General features: G+C 42.2%; 1 long non-coding RNA gene across 3 annotated transcripts in view; it reads right to left on the reverse strand.

The window, feature by feature from the left end:
* The window catches only part of LOC140264022 (uncharacterized), a 106,258-nt gene extending 88,063 nt beyond the window's left edge, over positions 1 to 18,195 (reverse strand). For all 3 annotated transcript variants that reach the window (XR_011905985.1, XR_011905987.1, XR_011905986.1), the window contains exons 1-2: positions 17,471 to 18,195; positions 10,306 to 10,437 (exon numbers count right to left, since the gene is read on the reverse strand). This is a non-coding gene — a long non-coding RNA (uncharacterized lncRNA). The remainder of the gene's footprint in view (positions 1 to 10,305; positions 10,438 to 17,470) is intronic.
* Positions 18,196 to 18,250: the final 55 nt, after the last annotated feature.

The following is an 18,250-nucleotide window of genomic DNA, read 5'->3' on the forward strand; positions in this document are numbered from 1 at the left end:
TGTTCAGAGGTTTAGATGGAGAGCAACATGGGCAAGGTCCATGGGGTGACATCTGTCTCTGGGGAGGAAAATGTGAAATGTGGAAGGACTAGGCTCAGCTGTCACAAAAGCCTAAATAACTGCCAGCACCCATCAGTGCAACACAGCCACCCTCTCAAATTTGTCCAGCAAGAGGACACCCAACAGTGAAGAAAGAATAGTTAAGAAGCCATGGCATACACAAGGATTCAACACCTCTGGTTGCAGGCTCTGTTTCTCATCAAAGTCCAGGAGAAAGGGCTGGGAGGATGTTGTTATCTAACTAGCCATGAGACTTAAACAGGGGCAAAGAGCAGTTTGATTTCTTTTCAGATAAAAGAGAAGTTATAAATGAGAATTTTATCTTGCATGGAGGCATGACAAAGTATGAGACAGAATCCTTCATGATTACAATCTTCCATCATTTTGATTTTATAATTAGTGAATGGAATCAATCAGCTTTCAATTGTTACCTTGGCAAAAGATTAAAACATCATTATTTGTCATACATATTTCACACTTTAACAAATTTTAATAAACCGAATGCATGAGAAATGGTCATATTATCTTTCATGGCACAGGGACACTAATGACATTTCTATTGATTTTAATTCACATTTGTTGGTCAAAATTACTCAGATTCAGGCAAAGCATGGGCTCCCATAATCAACGCTAGCAAATGAAGACTGCTGAGCACTGAAATGGCTGAAATGGAATCATTAATCAGAAATATCATAAAATAATTGCCAGTGAGGTAGAGAGGTTTTATCTTCCTAATGATCATCCTTTATGGCATATTGATCTGTATATAGCCAGTACGTGTTGGTGGTCTCTCCATGAGAGTGTTAAGGAGAACAAAACAAAGTAGGTTACAAAAGGTGACCACAGAAAACCATCTTGGGCACAGCTGTCTGTCAATCCAAGAACTATGACAGCCACATTTACCCTCCTAGACGTTTGGTGGGGAGCTGGGAGGCCTCCTCAAGGATCCTGCTTTGGCTGCTTTTGCAGAAACCTTTTGCTTATTGCACTAATTTCCCTACTTAGCCAGGACAAGCCCTTCAGACTCACAGATCACTCAGGCTGGGCACTGAATGGCAGTATCTTCTGCTAAATCCCAACTTCCAGTTGTTATGGCTGTAGTGACAGAAGCACAATCTTCTGTATGATGGATCTTCATTCTGCTGTGCCAGTGTGGTCCATGCAAGGCCATGACACCTCCCTCATAAAGAGAGGGGGAACATCCGTCACACCATGGATCTCAGGGCTGTCTCTTCTGTGTGAGACGTAGTAACTCATGGGCCTGGTCAAGGCAAACATAACCACCTCATACCCACAAACCTTTGAGGAAACAGTGAGGATGACACAGCAGCCTTATAAAAATTGACTGTCATTCTGTGATTCTTATGCTTATAACATGGTATCTTCTTTTATCACTATTAGCACAGTATCACTATTAGCACAGCCTTTGTGGAGTAAGGAGCCTTTGTTGACTCCTTCGAATTTTTCTGTGTTTATATACCAGTAAAAGTTGGTCAAGCCTCCAGTTTTCATGGGTTGTTCTAAAATCTACAAACTACAGAACAATCCACTTCTCATGCCACAAATACCATGATTAAACCAAGCTATCCAACTAACCTAAATAATCCCATCAATGTAGACAAATAGATGTACTCAATATTCCTGAAAGTCAAGTCAAATTGACACACCAACAGAACCAGAAATTCAACCTGAAGGACCCTGTTTTGGAAATCTAGTCAATCCAGCACTTTTATGCTGAATCATATTTTGATACTTAAACTAACATCAGTGTTTTCCAGTTCTAAGCAGGACTTAAGAGCAAGATGACATAATCAGGACTCAAATTACTCAGACTTCATTACTATTATCAATACACTTTAGAACATTTACTAATATACTCTCAAATGTTATAAATAATTAAAACTTAAATACACTTCTTGAATTAATAGAGCACTTTTTATGAAACATTTTTTCATTCTTCTCCTATGGTCCAATATCGGGATGCTATTAGTCTAGAGTCCTGCAAGCTTTTAAAAGTCATCTTGGAGAAAGCTCTTGAGAAGTGCAATTAACACCAATAGATCTATACACAGCCTTAATGTTGGGCACATTGCAAGAACATGGGTTCTTGCAAAACCAAAATTCAGTATTCCTGCCTGCTGATGATCTTCTTGAGTTTCTTTGGCAGCCAAGGGAATAGGTAGGTTTAACACTTTGTAGAGCAACCCAAGCTCTTTATTGTTTTAACATATAAACTCAGAAACACATGTAATACACCACTTTACAACAGAATCCTGCCAGTAAGGGTGCACATCACTGTAATTGTAACTTAGCTGAATTACAAGCAGATCTCTACTATTATCATCAGAAACACTGTCTCTCTTCTCATCACCACCAAACATAAACAGGCCTGAGTTTATGTCTAGTAGCAGTACTACACATCACGTTTTAAGAGTGCTTAATGCAAAACAGAATGTTTAGTAGTATCCTTAAGTAGGGTGTGTTTGCACTCATGGTGCTGTGTGTTTTGTGCAAGAAGTCTCCAGCACAGCAATATGAAGGTGGTGTTGCATCTCTTCAGAAAATGCTATGATTTGAGAACCAGCTTTAACAGGGAAGAAGATGCATACCTGCTGCGGTATCCCTTAGAAACCATATTCTACCCTGTAACATAGTGTATGCACACACATAACTAATCAGCAGGCCCTGAACTAATAATTGCTAACTCATTTGCAATGCATCATATATGAGCAGATAAATAGATTATGTCCATCCTTAACTGTACATCATTTAACAACACAGAAAAACAGTGCGTTCCTTGGTATATTCTTACTGAAAACAGAGGACAAATTCCCCGTTGTCCCTTCATCAAAGAGACTATCTGTCATTCAGTGAATCCAGCTTCTCCAAGAACAATGTTGTGAGCACAGGAAAGCCAGGGTTTGAGTCTCACTTCTACAACACGCCATACTGAATGAAATCCAAAGGTATCAAGATAAACCAGAGGGATCTTTCTGAAGTTTAGCAAGGATTAGTAGACTTACACAGAAAACAGGAAATGCAGACATAAGATATGTGCAAAGGTGCATTGGCTAGAAGTCTGACTCTTAAGTAGGTGTTTTAAAAACTTATCAGGATTGAGTGCATCTCACTGGGTCATGTTATAGGGCAACATATTTCAAGGCTATTCACATAAAGCTTTCTTGATACTTTCCCTCTTCCACAGGTCATGCCAGCCAAAGCATACATGTAAACATTAGTAACATTTTAAAAGCCAGTGCATATTTTAAGATCCAGTCCAACTAAAGGTTAAATACAAACATACATAACAGGGAACTCATATGGATCTTGGAGACATAAAGAAGGGAATCATAGAGACAGCAACTGTTTAAGACCAGAAACACCAAAAATTATAAGCATGGTTAGCAAATATTAATTTTGTCCCATTCAAAGACCAGAGTCTTTCCCTTGTCCACCTGCACTTCTCAAGAATGATAAACACAATAACCCCAACTGCCTCAGCAGAAGTACATACACATTTCTTGACACTTTGTCATGCTTAAAAATCACTTTTTCAAACAAAGTTGTTCTTGCATTTGCCTTCCATCTAATGACCCAGACAAACTGTCCCAAGCAACTTGTTCACATCCATAAAATCAAAAAATTCTGGACTCTAGATTTCCTTAGTAACTGGCAAGCAGCCTGGAAAACATTCTCACAAACAAGCCCATAGGATTTCACATCTTCAACAGGAAAATGTGGCACTACAAAAACAAAACTGCACTTACTCACCAGGAAGTGAGCAGCACTTTTCTTCTGATTGTAGCAGCTCTGGAACAGTCAGGCACTGTCTTTCTTGTTCAAAGGCATAAGAAGAGACAATAAGTTTTATCCTACAGATGATTTATTGATTAACGGCTTCTTAATAGTTGAGGTCATTACTAAATATTCAATGTGACTGACGCAACATACTGTGGTAATATTCTCAAATCAGAGGGACATTAAAAATGAGCCTCGAGGACAGAATTCTCCCATTCCTATTCCCAATAATGGGCATTTATAAAGCTACACTAAGCCTCCAACTGCACACTGAAACCCCAAATTTAAACACAGGAGCTTGACTTGCAAAGTGAACACAGAAAAGTTTATTTCCATGCATTTCAAGATGTAGTGACTCCTTACATTATCACTGTTTAAAAATAAATAAATAAATAAATAAAATTGCAGCCAAGATATAAGACCAACAAAGCAGATAAATTTGGAGTTGAGAAATCACTCTTACACTACATCAGTCTCTAAGAGAATAAAATGTGTTGCTAAACTACAGCCTCATTAAGATGTCATGTACTTTTCCTGTTTTCCTTTGCATGGTCACCAATTAAGAGGGTTTCTGCTTTCTAGTTGGTTCCTTTTTAATATCTTGCTCAAACGGGTGGAATATTGGCTCTGAAGCCAGCATGAGATTTTCCATTTACTTCATCAGGGCCAGGATGTCACACTCTAAGATTCTTTTGCCTGTGGTTTGGCAAAGCCCTGCAGTGCTCCTTCTGCCCTCCACCACTGCCCACCATCTGAATCCCCAAATCTCTGTCTGACAGATAACTCCAAAGTCCCATCAGTACAAATGCTTTTACTGAGCATATGGCTTGTATATGTATATATGTGCAGATGGGGATGCAAATATGGTTGTCAATATGTACGTACAAATTTATAGTTCTAATACCAAAGAGTGAATGTACAGACACCTAAACTAGAGGGGCCTTCACTTTAAATAGTCCCAGAATCTGCCCAGTTGCGGACTGACATGAGTCAATCACCAACATGCAGAAGAGATCACTGCAGGTTTCAGGGCTGAGGAAGAACTGAGCAAAAACTAGATTTCCCTGTAACTCATTGAATTTACCTTCTCTCTTATAGCCATAATGCACTTTCAACACCTTTACGGATGTATGTAGAAGTGTCAATTCTTTTGTTGTTACGTATTGTTAAAGAGTTATAAATGTCTTATGACTCAAGGATCTCCAGCCAGAAGAGCTTAAAAATGAAACAAAATTGTCATCCATAATTTAAATGGACAGCACTGCCATTGAAAAATGCTATTCAATTTAAAGTCTATTAACAGGAAATTAGGAGATCTCCCATCACAGTGTTGCTGTTTATTTTAAAATGAAAACTAAGAACATAAAAATACTATCAGCACAGATGTCTGACAGACCCAGAAATAAATCAAACCACTTTATTATAATTTTTACCCCCACTGTCCATCTTGTAGTCTCAGACTATTTAAATACAAGGGCTGATCCAAAGGTAATGCCTCCTGTTTTATTATGCTGGTGGTATGGCAGTAGAAGTTGAACCTTCCCGTCAAAATCCTGTTACATGCTGTTGCCATATGACAGATGGCAGCAGAGGGGCACTCTGACAAAATGACACCTGACATGGAAGTGCGCATGGAGCAAAGGTGTTGCACTGAATTCCTTCATGCAGAAAAAATGGCACCCATTGACATTCACTGATGTTTGCCGAACATTTATGGAGACCAAACAGTGCATGTGAGCACAGTGAGTTAGTGAGTGGTGCACTGCAGCACTGGTGACAGCAACAATGGGCCGCTTCTCATGGTAGAGATTTGTGGCAGTGCAGCATGCAAGCTTCCTTGCTGGTGAAAATGCATATCTAATGGTGGTGATTCTGTTGAAAAACAGTGTTTTGTAGCTGAGAATTTGCTCTGTCACAGTGCTATTGTGCTCTTTGTATCAATTGTAGTTTCCAGGGAAATAAATAGGAGGCATTACTTTCAGAGCAACCTACATTCATAGCCACTGGTAGTGTCAAAATGATGAAGAGGCTATAACATAAAGGGAAGGATAGTCTAGGAATTCAGACTTTTTTTAATAGTTGCACATACAATGTAGATTTCAACAGAACAGGTAACTCATTATTCCAGTTGCATTTTTATTTGCAGGGCAACCAGTAGCTTGAGGCACACAAGTTTTAAAGTTTTTCAAAGTTAAATGTTTTCAGAAAATAACCATATCACATGCATTTTCTTCCAGAAAACATTCTGAAAGTTCCTCATTCCAGTCTGACTAGAAATGTCAGTCTTTCTCATAACACTCGAGTTCTTCTGTTGGTAATGTCTAAAAGCAAGAAGTATAATGAGATGAAAAAAAAAGGAGAACTAAACAGCTAGCTAGAATTTTGCAAGCCTCAAGAAGGACATAAACAGTAATTGCAGTGACTATTAAAATATTCCCAGTCACTGCAAGATAGCCAAGAAAGCTACCGACTATCTTCAGCGTGAGTATAATTTTTGATTATCAAATGATCTGCACTAGCTCAGTCATTCCTTGATCTAGGCTTATCAGTTTACTTTCCCATACTGTGTTTTCAGCAAAGAATTTCTACATGTTTACAGTAAAGAAACGTGACTTGTAACAGTATGAGGCTGCTTGTTTTTCAGGTTTGTATTCCCTGTCACATGCCTCGAAGGCTTGGTCTTTGTGAACCAATGAAACCCCAGCAGGTGCCAATAAAACCTGATAATAGCTAACAGTGTCAAAACATTCAGAGAAATGGGACAATGCCCTTCAGTGAGCTACATTTTATTGCAGGAAACAAGTCAGTAGGACACTGTTGACTCATGCCTGGTTTCATAAAATTTCAGTAGTGACCAAGACCACAGTGGCACAGCCTGTCTCGCAAATGGCAGTTCCTGTCACAAAGTAGTGTCTCAAAGCCTACGCTCCCTTAAAAAGGGACAGAGAAAATGCACAAAGAAAATCTGCACTACTGGAGTATGGCTTCCCACTGCTCTGTCTCTCAAGTCTGGGCTTTCTGATCAGGCACAGCCTCCAAGTTTTATTTAATAAGAAAGATGCAAAAATACTTTCCCAAGTCATTTTTCTGTAGAGAATAAATACATACATCCGCCTTTTTCAAGTGAGTCCCTCATCATCTCTCCTCTCTTTAACCAGGTTGTCAGTCTCATGAAAATCATTCGAAATTGATGTTTCTACATTTTTGGGTCAAATTAGCCCAAAGGTTCAGGTGAGAAACGCAAAGATAAAGACATAGACACACACCACATGGTAACTACAGCCCACACTTTTTGGGGAAAAAGTGTATTGAGGCAATTTTTAAAGTGCTTCCAACTGCATGGAGCATGAGAAAAATAAACCTCACTAGCAGGCTTTGCTACAAGGTTTGTGACACCCCCCTCAGCCTGTAATTCCAATTGCTGTTCATTAGGTGATAGAGAACAGCTTGATCACCTTGTGCGTGGACAAACCACGTACCCCAGCACTTTCTGCCAAATTCTGGTAATCGTCTTGCATGTCCCACTTGCCTTTACACTCACTACCAAATCCACACCTGGCACTGTAGGTAAATTTCAGGCAATTTGCACTTGCAGGTGACGGTGCCAAATCTAGCCCTTCATCACCCACATACCTACAGGGCTACCCTATCCGCTTCTTGTGTCTGAGTGCATACAAAGCAATCCTTTATGCTAGAGCACCTGCACTGGGTGAGCTCAGTGATCTCAGCTGTTCCAGTAACCTTCACTTAATCCTTTCTCCTTTTCTTTGCTCAATCCACCTACTGAAAGGAAGGCCACTTCAAAGAGAGACTCTCTCCCAGACTGACATCATGGCATGTTGAGATAATTCAGAGTAGTTATGATAAATGTTCTGTCTACAGGCATCAAGAAACAAACAACGGGCTCACAGCAACATAAGATTAAACATGTTTCTGCAATTACCTGGGGAATTGTGTTGCTGACCATGTCCTTTCTTGCTATTTTTTACAGCCTGCAAAAAGCAGAAACTTAGATGAGATCGTGTGAAATTCAGCTGCAGAGCTTCAGGCCCCTGAAAAAGCAAGGTGGGTCTGCTATAACATGGTTTGCACCTGTCAGATGAGAAAGAGCATATTTCTAGCTTCACCATCACAGTCTCTTCTTGGTACATTTCAGAGAGAAGCAGTGCTGCTAGTAATGCCACACCATAACCTTGGTGAGAGGAGGCTATGCTCTACCAGAAATAGGCAAGTATGGGTAGCAAAAGGCAAAAGGATTTGAAGTGGGAGAAAGCAGAACACACCAAGTTGCAGTGCTATGCAAGCCCTGATCCCAGCCACTGTCTGTGCCAAAGAGCCTGGCACTTAGTAACCCAGCCATGAAAACACTAGGCTCTGCCATAGAGCAAGTGGGAGCAGACAGAGCAAGCAGGGGAGTACAAAAAGATGAGCTTGGATTTGCATGCATGACTGGATTATGAACAAAAAAAAAAAAAAGAAATAAGAATTTCAGGAGAGAACCTCCTTCTCAGTTCAAATGTTCCTTGCCATGCCACCCCCCAGTGAGATCCTTCTTTGTTTTCTATTTCTGCCGCCTCTTTAACAGACTTCCCTCCGTCCATGAAAGCAATACAAGATACTTCATTCAGACCTCAACAGTTCCATCCACCTCCTTGAGGTAGTCAACAACTCTTCATTGCACACTGTCTGTCATGAAATCTCACAGGGTGAAATAAGCTTTGAGCTCTTGGCTTCCTGGGGCTGGAACCAAACCCACACCCAAAGGCAGCCTTAGGGATACCTTTGTATATTGAACACAACCAGCACCATCCTTTGGCAATGTAACCAGATGGAACAGGACCCACAGCAAGGTCTCATTCCCTATGCAATGGGTTCATGCACTACCACTGACCCCTGGCCTGTGGTAATTCCCAGACTGTGCCCACAAGTTTCCTGGAACATGAAAAATGCTCAGAGCTACATGTGCCAAGGAGCTAGTCTAGCCAATTCACAGTACAGACTCTTCAGTCCTGTGCCCAGGTTTGTTCAGTGTTTAATTTACCAGCTAGCTTCACTGCCACTGTATGTATACTTTTTTACTGGCCTGTTTTCCAAAGCAGTGCCTCCAGATTACTGAATTGGTTTCATGTTGATTCCCTCCAAATATGTTTTCATGTGCTGGACAGCCTTAGCTACTGACAAAGCAGTAAATGTCTCAGCAATAGAGAGTTTTGTGAAAAAACACAGCCAGGTGGAGGAAATCAAACCAGGCTGACATACTGTTACAGAAAAGTCTTACACATGAGTTTGGTCAAACTTTTAGACCACAGAGAATTCATGTTGACTAAAATCATTATGAATGCCTCAATAGCAGGAAAGTTTTAATTCAGTCTTAACTAATGTTTCTGTGGTTGGGAAATGATTCTAGACAACCTACATACCACTACTTGTTATAGGTTTGGCAAAAATATTTCCCTGTTCATGGGGACTTTTTATTTCCCTTTCCTCCTCTCTTTCCTCTTTCATACACTTTCATTAAAAATATTCTTTAAATTTTAAAAACATCTTTTTTCCAACCATGTCTTCTAATACAGGCAAAGATGTATCCTCAGCATAAGTTCTGGCTCTCCAGAGACCAGACCCTGTTATACTTCTTGTCAAAACAGGACCTGAGGAATACCAGTATGGATGTTAACAAGTAATAGTATGTGAAAAAAAGGCCTGATATGTCACAGAACGACATAAAAGAAAACACCTGCCTATTCAAGCAGTACAGAAACACACACACAACAGCTCAACAATGGTCAGAAATCCTCTGGCCTGCATCCTGATTTAGAAGGAGGGCTATTGCCCAGAGGTCTGTAGAAGAGAAGATGAATTGTGTAATTTTAAAATAACTGGAAATAAAACATGAAGAGGAATATCGCCCACAAAGTGCAGTCTGAACTCACTTTCTGTCATTTTCTTATAGCTTCCATTTATCTCTGTCAGCAAAAACAGCTTTCTGAATAAGCTTGTATGAGCTAAGCTCAGTGCCAGGTCTGCTCCCAAGGCTGGGCTTGCCCACTGACTACTACAAGTCCACACATCTGCAGCACACCACGGTCAGCAAGCACCAGGCAAGACAGAGAGAGGCCCAGTCTGCCTAAGCAAGGCTCAAATGCAAAATTTTATGTGATGGTGACTCAACAGTTGTTGCCTTCAGTCACACTGGGAAAGAGGCAAATCTGTAATAAAATGCCATTGAAAGAGGTCTGTGTGGCTCAGATTCTCAGCAGTGTATGATCCTTGTTACTCAGAGCAGTCAGAATGGAGAAGAGATAATATAAAGAAAGAGCTAACTGAGACTGCTGTTTTAAAATGGAAGGTTAGCATCACACGTTTGTCTCTACTCACAATAGCCATGCTTCATGAGTTCCCTAAAGCAGGATTCACTTTGTCAGCAAAACAGAACATGTGTTAACTTACATCTTGGGCGTCCAACCTTTTGGCTTGCCTCGGATGCATCAAATGAAGAGGAATTATCTTGGGAATCATGCTCTTCATATCTGTTGTAGTTTCCATGGAAATACAGAGGAGGCATTACTTTCAGAGCAGCCCCTGTAAAATGTACGATGCTTTTAATACATAAGTAACAACAGATTTTAATTTAAAATATTTTTCTTAAAATGTTTTTAAATAGGAACAAATACATAAAACTATCAAGATATTTGAGTTGCTTTTGTGAAACAAATGTATCACTGCTTCAAAGGAAGCGGTTACAATTCTTAGTGAAGTTCCAAAGTGTTTGTCACAGATTTTTGATGCAATTTTACTCTTCCTGTGCTTCATCCTAGAAAACAGCCCACAAATGTGTGTACTGCCAAGAAATGATGGCATGAGTAAGGTGTGATTGTGAAGCGAAGAATATTTTTCTCTGGTAAGACAGGGATTGCTCAAAGTCTGGTAAAAAGACATGATCAGATTTTTGAGTTGAATATCTGACTGCAACTCGATACGTTCCTTCTGAAAATTTGCAGGTAATGTATTTGTATCAATTGAAAATGGTGTCGCAAACATAAATTAATGGGTTTTTCTCTTTACAATCTCGAAACCCATTTTCAAATTTCTTTATCAGAAAAGAAAGCATGGCATGGTATTCTTTGCTGTTCATAGCACTGTATTTAGCCAATTGTATGCATTCTGATATATTATTTGCCATAGCTTGAATCAGCACCACCCCATGCCCTGGCTTCAGTTGGCACTGTTAATAGCGCCAACTGTTAATAGTTGGTTTGGCTGTTCACTAGCAATAGGTGCATGCCTGGGGCCGCTTGGCAGGGTAGAGCCAACACCTTTATAGAGGTGAGGGGCACTACGTGGGCTGCACTGCCAACTCTGCTGGATCAACTGAAAACCACAGGCCACGGGTTGGACATTCCTGATTTACATCCTTAGGAAAGAAAGCAGTGAGTCATTTCCAATGGTTCAGATGTTCTATTCACAGGACCTGATTAATTTCAATTGGAAAGTTGCAGAAAATTCTCTGAGACAATTTCAAGTACTTACTTCAGTTTTATTATTAAGCGAAGTCCTAATGACTTGTGGTTAAACCGCTGGCCTAGGACTGAGGTTTCATCACCACTTATATCCCTACAAAACCACATTGCTCTGCTGGACTCTACTGTTTGTATTCCCTCTGCAAAACCTTTTAGCAAACCACACACACGATGTTGGGAGACACTCAGCTTCTGCATGCATTGCTGTTATCAAAGGGCCAAACCCTGAACCAGTTCTTGCATTCATCAGGAAGATGACAAGGCCAAGCTAGCAGGATTTATCTGCTTGGAAAATCTCCTTGACTGTGAACATGAGAAACATCTGGTGAGGCCCCACCAGCCCTGCTGACAGGCAACAAAGTAGAGTTGGCCCCTTACATGGACTTTCAGTCATGAGGAACAATGACAGCTCCAAGTGTTTTCCTACTAGTACAACCAAGTGACAGCCACATAAGCAGAAATACCAGGCAGAAACCAGAGTGGACACCGAGACTGGCACCTCTATATCATCAACAGAGAGCAAGGGAGCCTGCAGAAAACAGTGCCATCTCCAGCTATGGACATTACACTTGGTGTATGTCTTCCTCTTGTCTTCCCAATGCAACTCCTTCATGAAGGCTCACAGGGAAAGCAGGACTGATTTCTGCCTTTTCTTGACTTTCCTGGCAAAATCAAAGCAGTACCACAGGCCAGCTCTCAGCAGGGAATCCACACATAAGTAGGGTGCTAAGAGGCAGGGGATGAAGCCCTCTGGAGTAGTGGGGTTGGAGCCAGAGCATTCCAGAGCCAACCCACACCAGCATGGCACTGCCCAGGCCACAACCAGCACTGCCGCAGTGCGGAAAGAAAAGAAATGCAAAGACCAGTGCTGGCAAATCTGAGTAACAAAAGCTGCTTATATCTAAACAAAGGCTTTCTGATAATGCAAAATTAAGGAAACAGCACACATGTTAGAATATGGCATGACAGATGCTTTAGGATTTGTTTTATGTAAATTTAAGCAGGCACCATTCTCTGTGACCAACTCGGTAAGGAATGCAACTCTCATTCCAGCACAGCAACCCTGTGTATGTTTTTGCTGCTTTTATTTTCCGCTACATTGACCTCAGCTACATATTTTCCAGCCAAAACACAACATTACAGGAAATCAGAAAAGCCTCTAAAGTGATCCTGTTTTTAAGCAATTTTCTGACTTCTCATCAGTGTTTTTTCCCTTCTCGCACCTGCTGCTTGGTTGATACTGGCACATTATAACAGGAAAATGTCCTTTCTAAGTCACAGTAAGGCTTTCATGCTAAGTCTTTTTTTTTTTTTTTTTTTTTTTCTAAATTACTACAACATAAAGGCCTTGCTTCTTCTATCAGTGTAACTTTCCTAGTGCACACTGATACTGATGCACGGATATAAGGTCCACAGAAGTGCAAGGAGACCCACAGCAATGCAAGGCACTACATTATTATAGAGACAGCTCCCTCACTTCCTCAAATGCCAATTCTGAATTTTTCTGCAAGTCTCTATGGATCAGTTTACTATCATGATTGAACTGAAATCCATGGACACCTGATGCCTCTTCCCAGAAATACTGCTCTATGCTCGGTTGTTCTTTGCTATCTGAAAAATGAAAGAGCGCAGCTTGAGCTAGAATCAGAAAGAAGCACAGAAGTCTTAGCAAAGTCATTGTCTTCTCATGCTGAATCAGAAAGAAAGGACATTTTCTGCCATTCCAATTATTTAGTTAATCCCAACAAGTATTTCCTGGTACGGAAACCTCTGTTGACATCACTCAATAAATACAAAGCTATATTTTCTAAACAAAGCTCTTAAGGAAAGTACAGCTGGGAAGAAATGCCCATGTGCAGTACAGCTTTGCCACAGCTTCCCCATACGGGCAGTCTCAGCTTTGCCTCCAGCAGGCTGGAGTCTACAGCTTGTTCCAAATATCTACCTCAGTGTTCAGTGGCCTGGGCACGAGCACCCACCCCAATCACTGTGTTCCATCCAGAAGGAAATCAGATCAACTTTACAGATCAAAAGCCCAAACTATAGCTGTCTCTGCAGCTCTCCATTGAACATAAAATAAAGCACCCTGGGCTGACTCTTGGGCCGCCTCCTCGGCGATCCTTGGACCATTCATGGCCTCCAGCTTGAATAGTCCTGCCGTTTGGCAACATCTCCCCCTACCGGACATAGAGCACATGGCACGTAACTAAAATTTTTCTTGCCTACAAGTGTCATCGACGTTTTCTGATTTGACTCACGGTCAACAGGGATCTCTAGTCTGGGAAATGAGCTTTTGGACAGGAGGACAATTAAACTGTTAAGGGATCCTCAAGTGGCAGCTGAAATAGCAGAGCCTGCACTTCTTTTGATAGGCTTCCATCTCCTAGGCAGAAGACCCCACTTGCACTGCAAACAATTTACAAACATGCAAATAAAAAAATAATTTAAAATAACATTCAATTTTTGAAAAGTGAATTTCTGAATCGAGTTTTCATTTTCCAGCAGACATATCCCTATACATTCTCAACTCTTCATCTCTCCTCTTTCAAAAGCTTCTCTAGATTGTTACTTGGACAAAATCTAAGACGCAACTGGCCACTGCTATGTCTCATTCAACACATGACGCTAGCAGCAGTAGACTTAAAACAGGCAAGTTTCTTCTCTCTAAAATATCTGGTCTCTATCCCCTGCCTTCTACCATTCCATCCCTAATCCGCTTCCCTTCATATATTAGATGACTTCTATAGTTTATTTTCTCTGCCTCAAAGTGGACCTAGGGATCAAAATTGTGTGTCAGGATGTCCCAAAATAAGGGAGTTCGCTGTATGACTGGAAAAACAGATGTTAGCTCACAATATGAACGGTTTGGGTTTTGTTGTTGTTGTTGTTTTTGTTGTTGTTTTGGTTTTTTTGCCTCTATTTTCTCATTAGTGTCAACAAGGTATTATTCTCGGTGCTCTTGCTGGCACTTCATGTGGCATAGAGGTCGTTGCTCTGCTTTATCTATCCTAAGGAAGAGTTCCTAATGTTACACTGGATGTTGCATGAAATTCACTGCATATCAGACTGTTAACCAATTTGAAAACACAGTACTATGGAACCTTCCAAACTTCTTGGCAATTACGAGAAAATCCTAGATGGCAACATAGTGCAAGCATGAAGAAACTGAATCACAGAATCTTGTAGGTTGGAAAGCTTACTCTGGATGTCATCTTCAAGCATGGAATCCAAACCTTTCTAAGTGGAAAAAAAGAAAGTCATCAAGAGTAGTGAACATGGATTCTCCAAGGGGAAACAATGCTTGATCAATGTGGTAACCGTCTATGATGCCATGACCATCTGGATAGATGACCAAAGAACAGTAGGTGTTGTCAGCTTTGACATCACCGAGGTTTTTGACATGGTCTCCCACTACATCCTCATAAGTAAGCTTAGGAAGTGCGGGACAGATGAATGGACAGTGAGGAGGACTGAGAACTGGCTTACTGGTACAACTCAGAAAGCAGTGATCAGTGGCAGAGCCTAGTTGAAAGCCTGTAGCTAACAGTGTTGCTCAGGGGTCAGAACTGCATCTGGTCTTGTTTAACATCTTCATAAGGGACATAGACGAAGAGATAAAGTGTATCTTCAACAGGTTTGATGGCAATACAAAGTTGGGAGGACTGCTGGACACACCAGAGGGCTGTACTGCCGCTCAATGAGACCTGGACAGGCTGGAGAGTTGTGCGGAAAGGAACCTCATGAGGTTCAATAAGGGCAAATGCAGTGTCCTACACATGAGGAGGAATAACTGCACGTGCTAGTATAGATTAGGGGCTGATCAGATGTAAAGGAACTCTGCAGAGAAGGACGTGAGGGTACTGGAGAACAGCACATTGATCGTGGTCCAGCAATGTGCCCTTTTGGCCCAGAATGCTAATGATATCTTAGGGTGCTTTAAAAACAGTGTGGTGAGCAGATCAAGGGAAGTGATCCTCTCCCTCTACTCTGCTCTGGTGAGGCCACATCTCGAGTACAGTGTCCAGATTTTGGCACTCCAGTTCAAGAAAGACAGTTCAAGAGAGCGTTCCTGTTTTCCCTTAGTTTGACCTTGCTCAGCCATACCAGCCTCCTGCTTTCTCTGCTTGTTTTCCTATACTGAGTTCTTGTGTTGTCAGAAAGGGGTTCTTAGTAGAGTTGCCAGCTCTGCTCTAGTGCTTTTTACCTAAGGACAGCTTTCCAAGGGTTCTCATCTAATAATTCTGTAAACAGCCAGAAGTTCACTCTCCTGAAATTCAGGGCCCTGACATTGCTTTTCTTCAGACCCATATTCCTCAAGATCACAAATTCAACCAAGTCATGGTCAATATAGCCCAGACTGCCTTCAATCTTAACCTCTTCAATGATCTCCCCAGCATTGGTGAGCACCAGATCCAGTAACAATTCTCAGGTCAATTTGTAGAATACCCAACCAGGAAGTTATCAACACACTTCAAGACTCTCCTGGATTGTTTGCAACTCACCGTGTTTCTCTCCCAAGAGACATCTGGATGGCTGAAATCCCCCATAAGGATGAAAGCCTGCAAATACAATGCTTCCTGTAGCTGAAGCAAGAAGGCCTCATCCACAGGCTACCCTTGATTCACACAGCCTGTAGTAGACCCCTTAACATCAGATGTCCTTTGTAGGGCCAGTCTCTGACATTTATCCACACACTTCAGGAGTCTCCTGGAAAGCTTGCAGCCCATGGTGTTGTTTCCCCAGCAGACATCCGGGTGGCTGAAATCCGCCATCAGGATGCGAGCCTTTTGTAGCAAGAAGGCCTCATGCACAGGCTCCATTTGATCAGGCAGCCTGTAGTAGACCCAGACCACCAGATGTCCTTCAGTGGACCTGTTCCTGCTGCGGCCCACAAGCTCTCCACCTGACCACGGCTGTTTCTTGAAGGCAGCTCTCTACAGTCTATCCACTTCTTAACACAGAGAGCAACCCCCCTGCCCCTCCATCCCCATCTATTACTCCTAAAAAGCTTGTATCCCTTGATCACTACGCTCCAGTTGTGCAATTCATTCCATGTCTCTGTCATGGTTTTGTAATTTTGCTATTGGTAGTCCACACCATAACACCATGTACAGTATGGGTAATTACAGAGTCAATAATACTCCAGTTCCTTGGATTGACAACTTTCCAGATACCTACTTCTCAAAAGAGAAGAACTACATACCCCAGGGGACCTCATGGTCAGAGAAGGACGATATGTCACAGAAGTCAACGGATTGCTCTCTCTCACTGGCTGGCAGTGGATGTAGGTGTGTTTCCAAGATGCACACCTTCATTCAAGTAGGCCTTTCAGTTTCAGAAACATTCTCTCGTATTTTATTTATTAGCCTTGATCTCAATTAGATCGTATTATATTGTATTATCTTGCATTTTTATATCATAGTTAGTAAAATAAGTTTTCCTCCTTAGATCATTTTTGCTGCTCTGTTTGTTTCCTTGAGTCCATCTCTCATCTCCTTCCCCCTTTCCCTTTTCCCTTTTCCCTTCCCATTTTTTCTTAAGGGAGGGGCAGGGGGGCCACGGGCCTACTGCCCCCTGTCACAGACATAGATTGATCTAGATAACTCCGTGACAGTTTCCTTGAGCAATCAGGTCAGTTTTTTAACTGTGCCATGGCTTCCAACTCCTCCTGATTCTCTCCCATGCTGCTGCCCATGCTGGTGTAGGAGCATTTCATCCAGGCAATCAGCAGCACTTGCTTCTTCAGAGAGCTGAAGTTCCTCTGGGACAAATCTGAAGTTCTACGCCACTGCTTCCTGAAGTGACAGCATTCCCCATTCTTCCTTTGTCGTTTTGAAATCCTCCACCTTTCCCCATTAAATCTAGTTTTAAGCTTGGCTGATCAGCCCAGACAGATTGTTTCCCAGAACATTCTTGCCCTACCCAGTCAATTGTGCCCCATTTGAAGTCAACATGCTCAGCACCTCAAAAGCCTGCCTAAGGTCATGGAAGCCACAGCCCCACATATAGCACCATCCACACTGCCAATCATTCACACACCTGTTCTCCTCCTTCCCAAGTGCCAGCCTGCAAACACAACAGAGAACACTACTTACACTCCTGATCTCTTCTACATCCTTACAAGAGACGTGAAGTCTCTTTTAATGTTGCACAGCCTCCTTGTTACAGCCTTCTGTGATCCAGCTTCAATGAAGTAGGTAAAAGATGTCTGGCTCTATCGGACCCGCTATGTGCTGGTCACCACAGTCCTGGGGCTGTCTTCTGTGCATGCAGAGAACGATGGCCACCGTTCCTGGCCTCACTGAAGTCTTCTCAGTTCTTCTCACCAGAACCACCAGCTCCCAGTGGTCTCTGCACTCCCCTGGGGTGTCTCGGGTGCAGAAAGCCCTCATGTTGTATGCTATGAACTCCCACTCTGCTGCAGATCCTGCCTGCACTGGGCCTGATCATCTTGGTGAGGGATATAGTGATATCTGAAAATATGAGCTATGGAGACAACGGTGCCATTTTGGTTAATAGCTCCACTTAAAATGCACAATCTTGTGGACAACAGAAAGGACAACTCTTTATCTAGCAATTTTGGTTCAGGCATCCGCACTTGGATCGATCCTTCCACAAGCTCTTCACACTGCCTCCTCACGCCCCTTCACTTCTGTGCTTCCACACCTAAAAAGCGCGTTAACTCGGGAAACCCTCCTTCCTTCGGGAAACCCTCCTTCCTTCCGCACTCCGTCTCGCAACACCTCGCAGCCCCGTCCGCCCAGCTGAGCCCACAACCCGAGCCCACACCCGGCGCAGCAGCAGCACCTCTCCCGGCCCACCTCGGGGCGGGCGGCAGCGCGCCACCTCGCGGCGAGAGCTGTGTGCGGCGAGCG

This window comes from Excalfactoria chinensis, chromosome Z (genome assembly GCF_039878825.1).
Source record: "Excalfactoria chinensis isolate bCotChi1 chromosome Z, bCotChi1.hap2, whole genome shotgun sequence".
In the NCBI taxonomy this organism is placed as follows: domain Eukaryota; kingdom Metazoa; phylum Chordata; class Aves; order Galliformes; family Phasianidae; genus Excalfactoria; species Excalfactoria chinensis.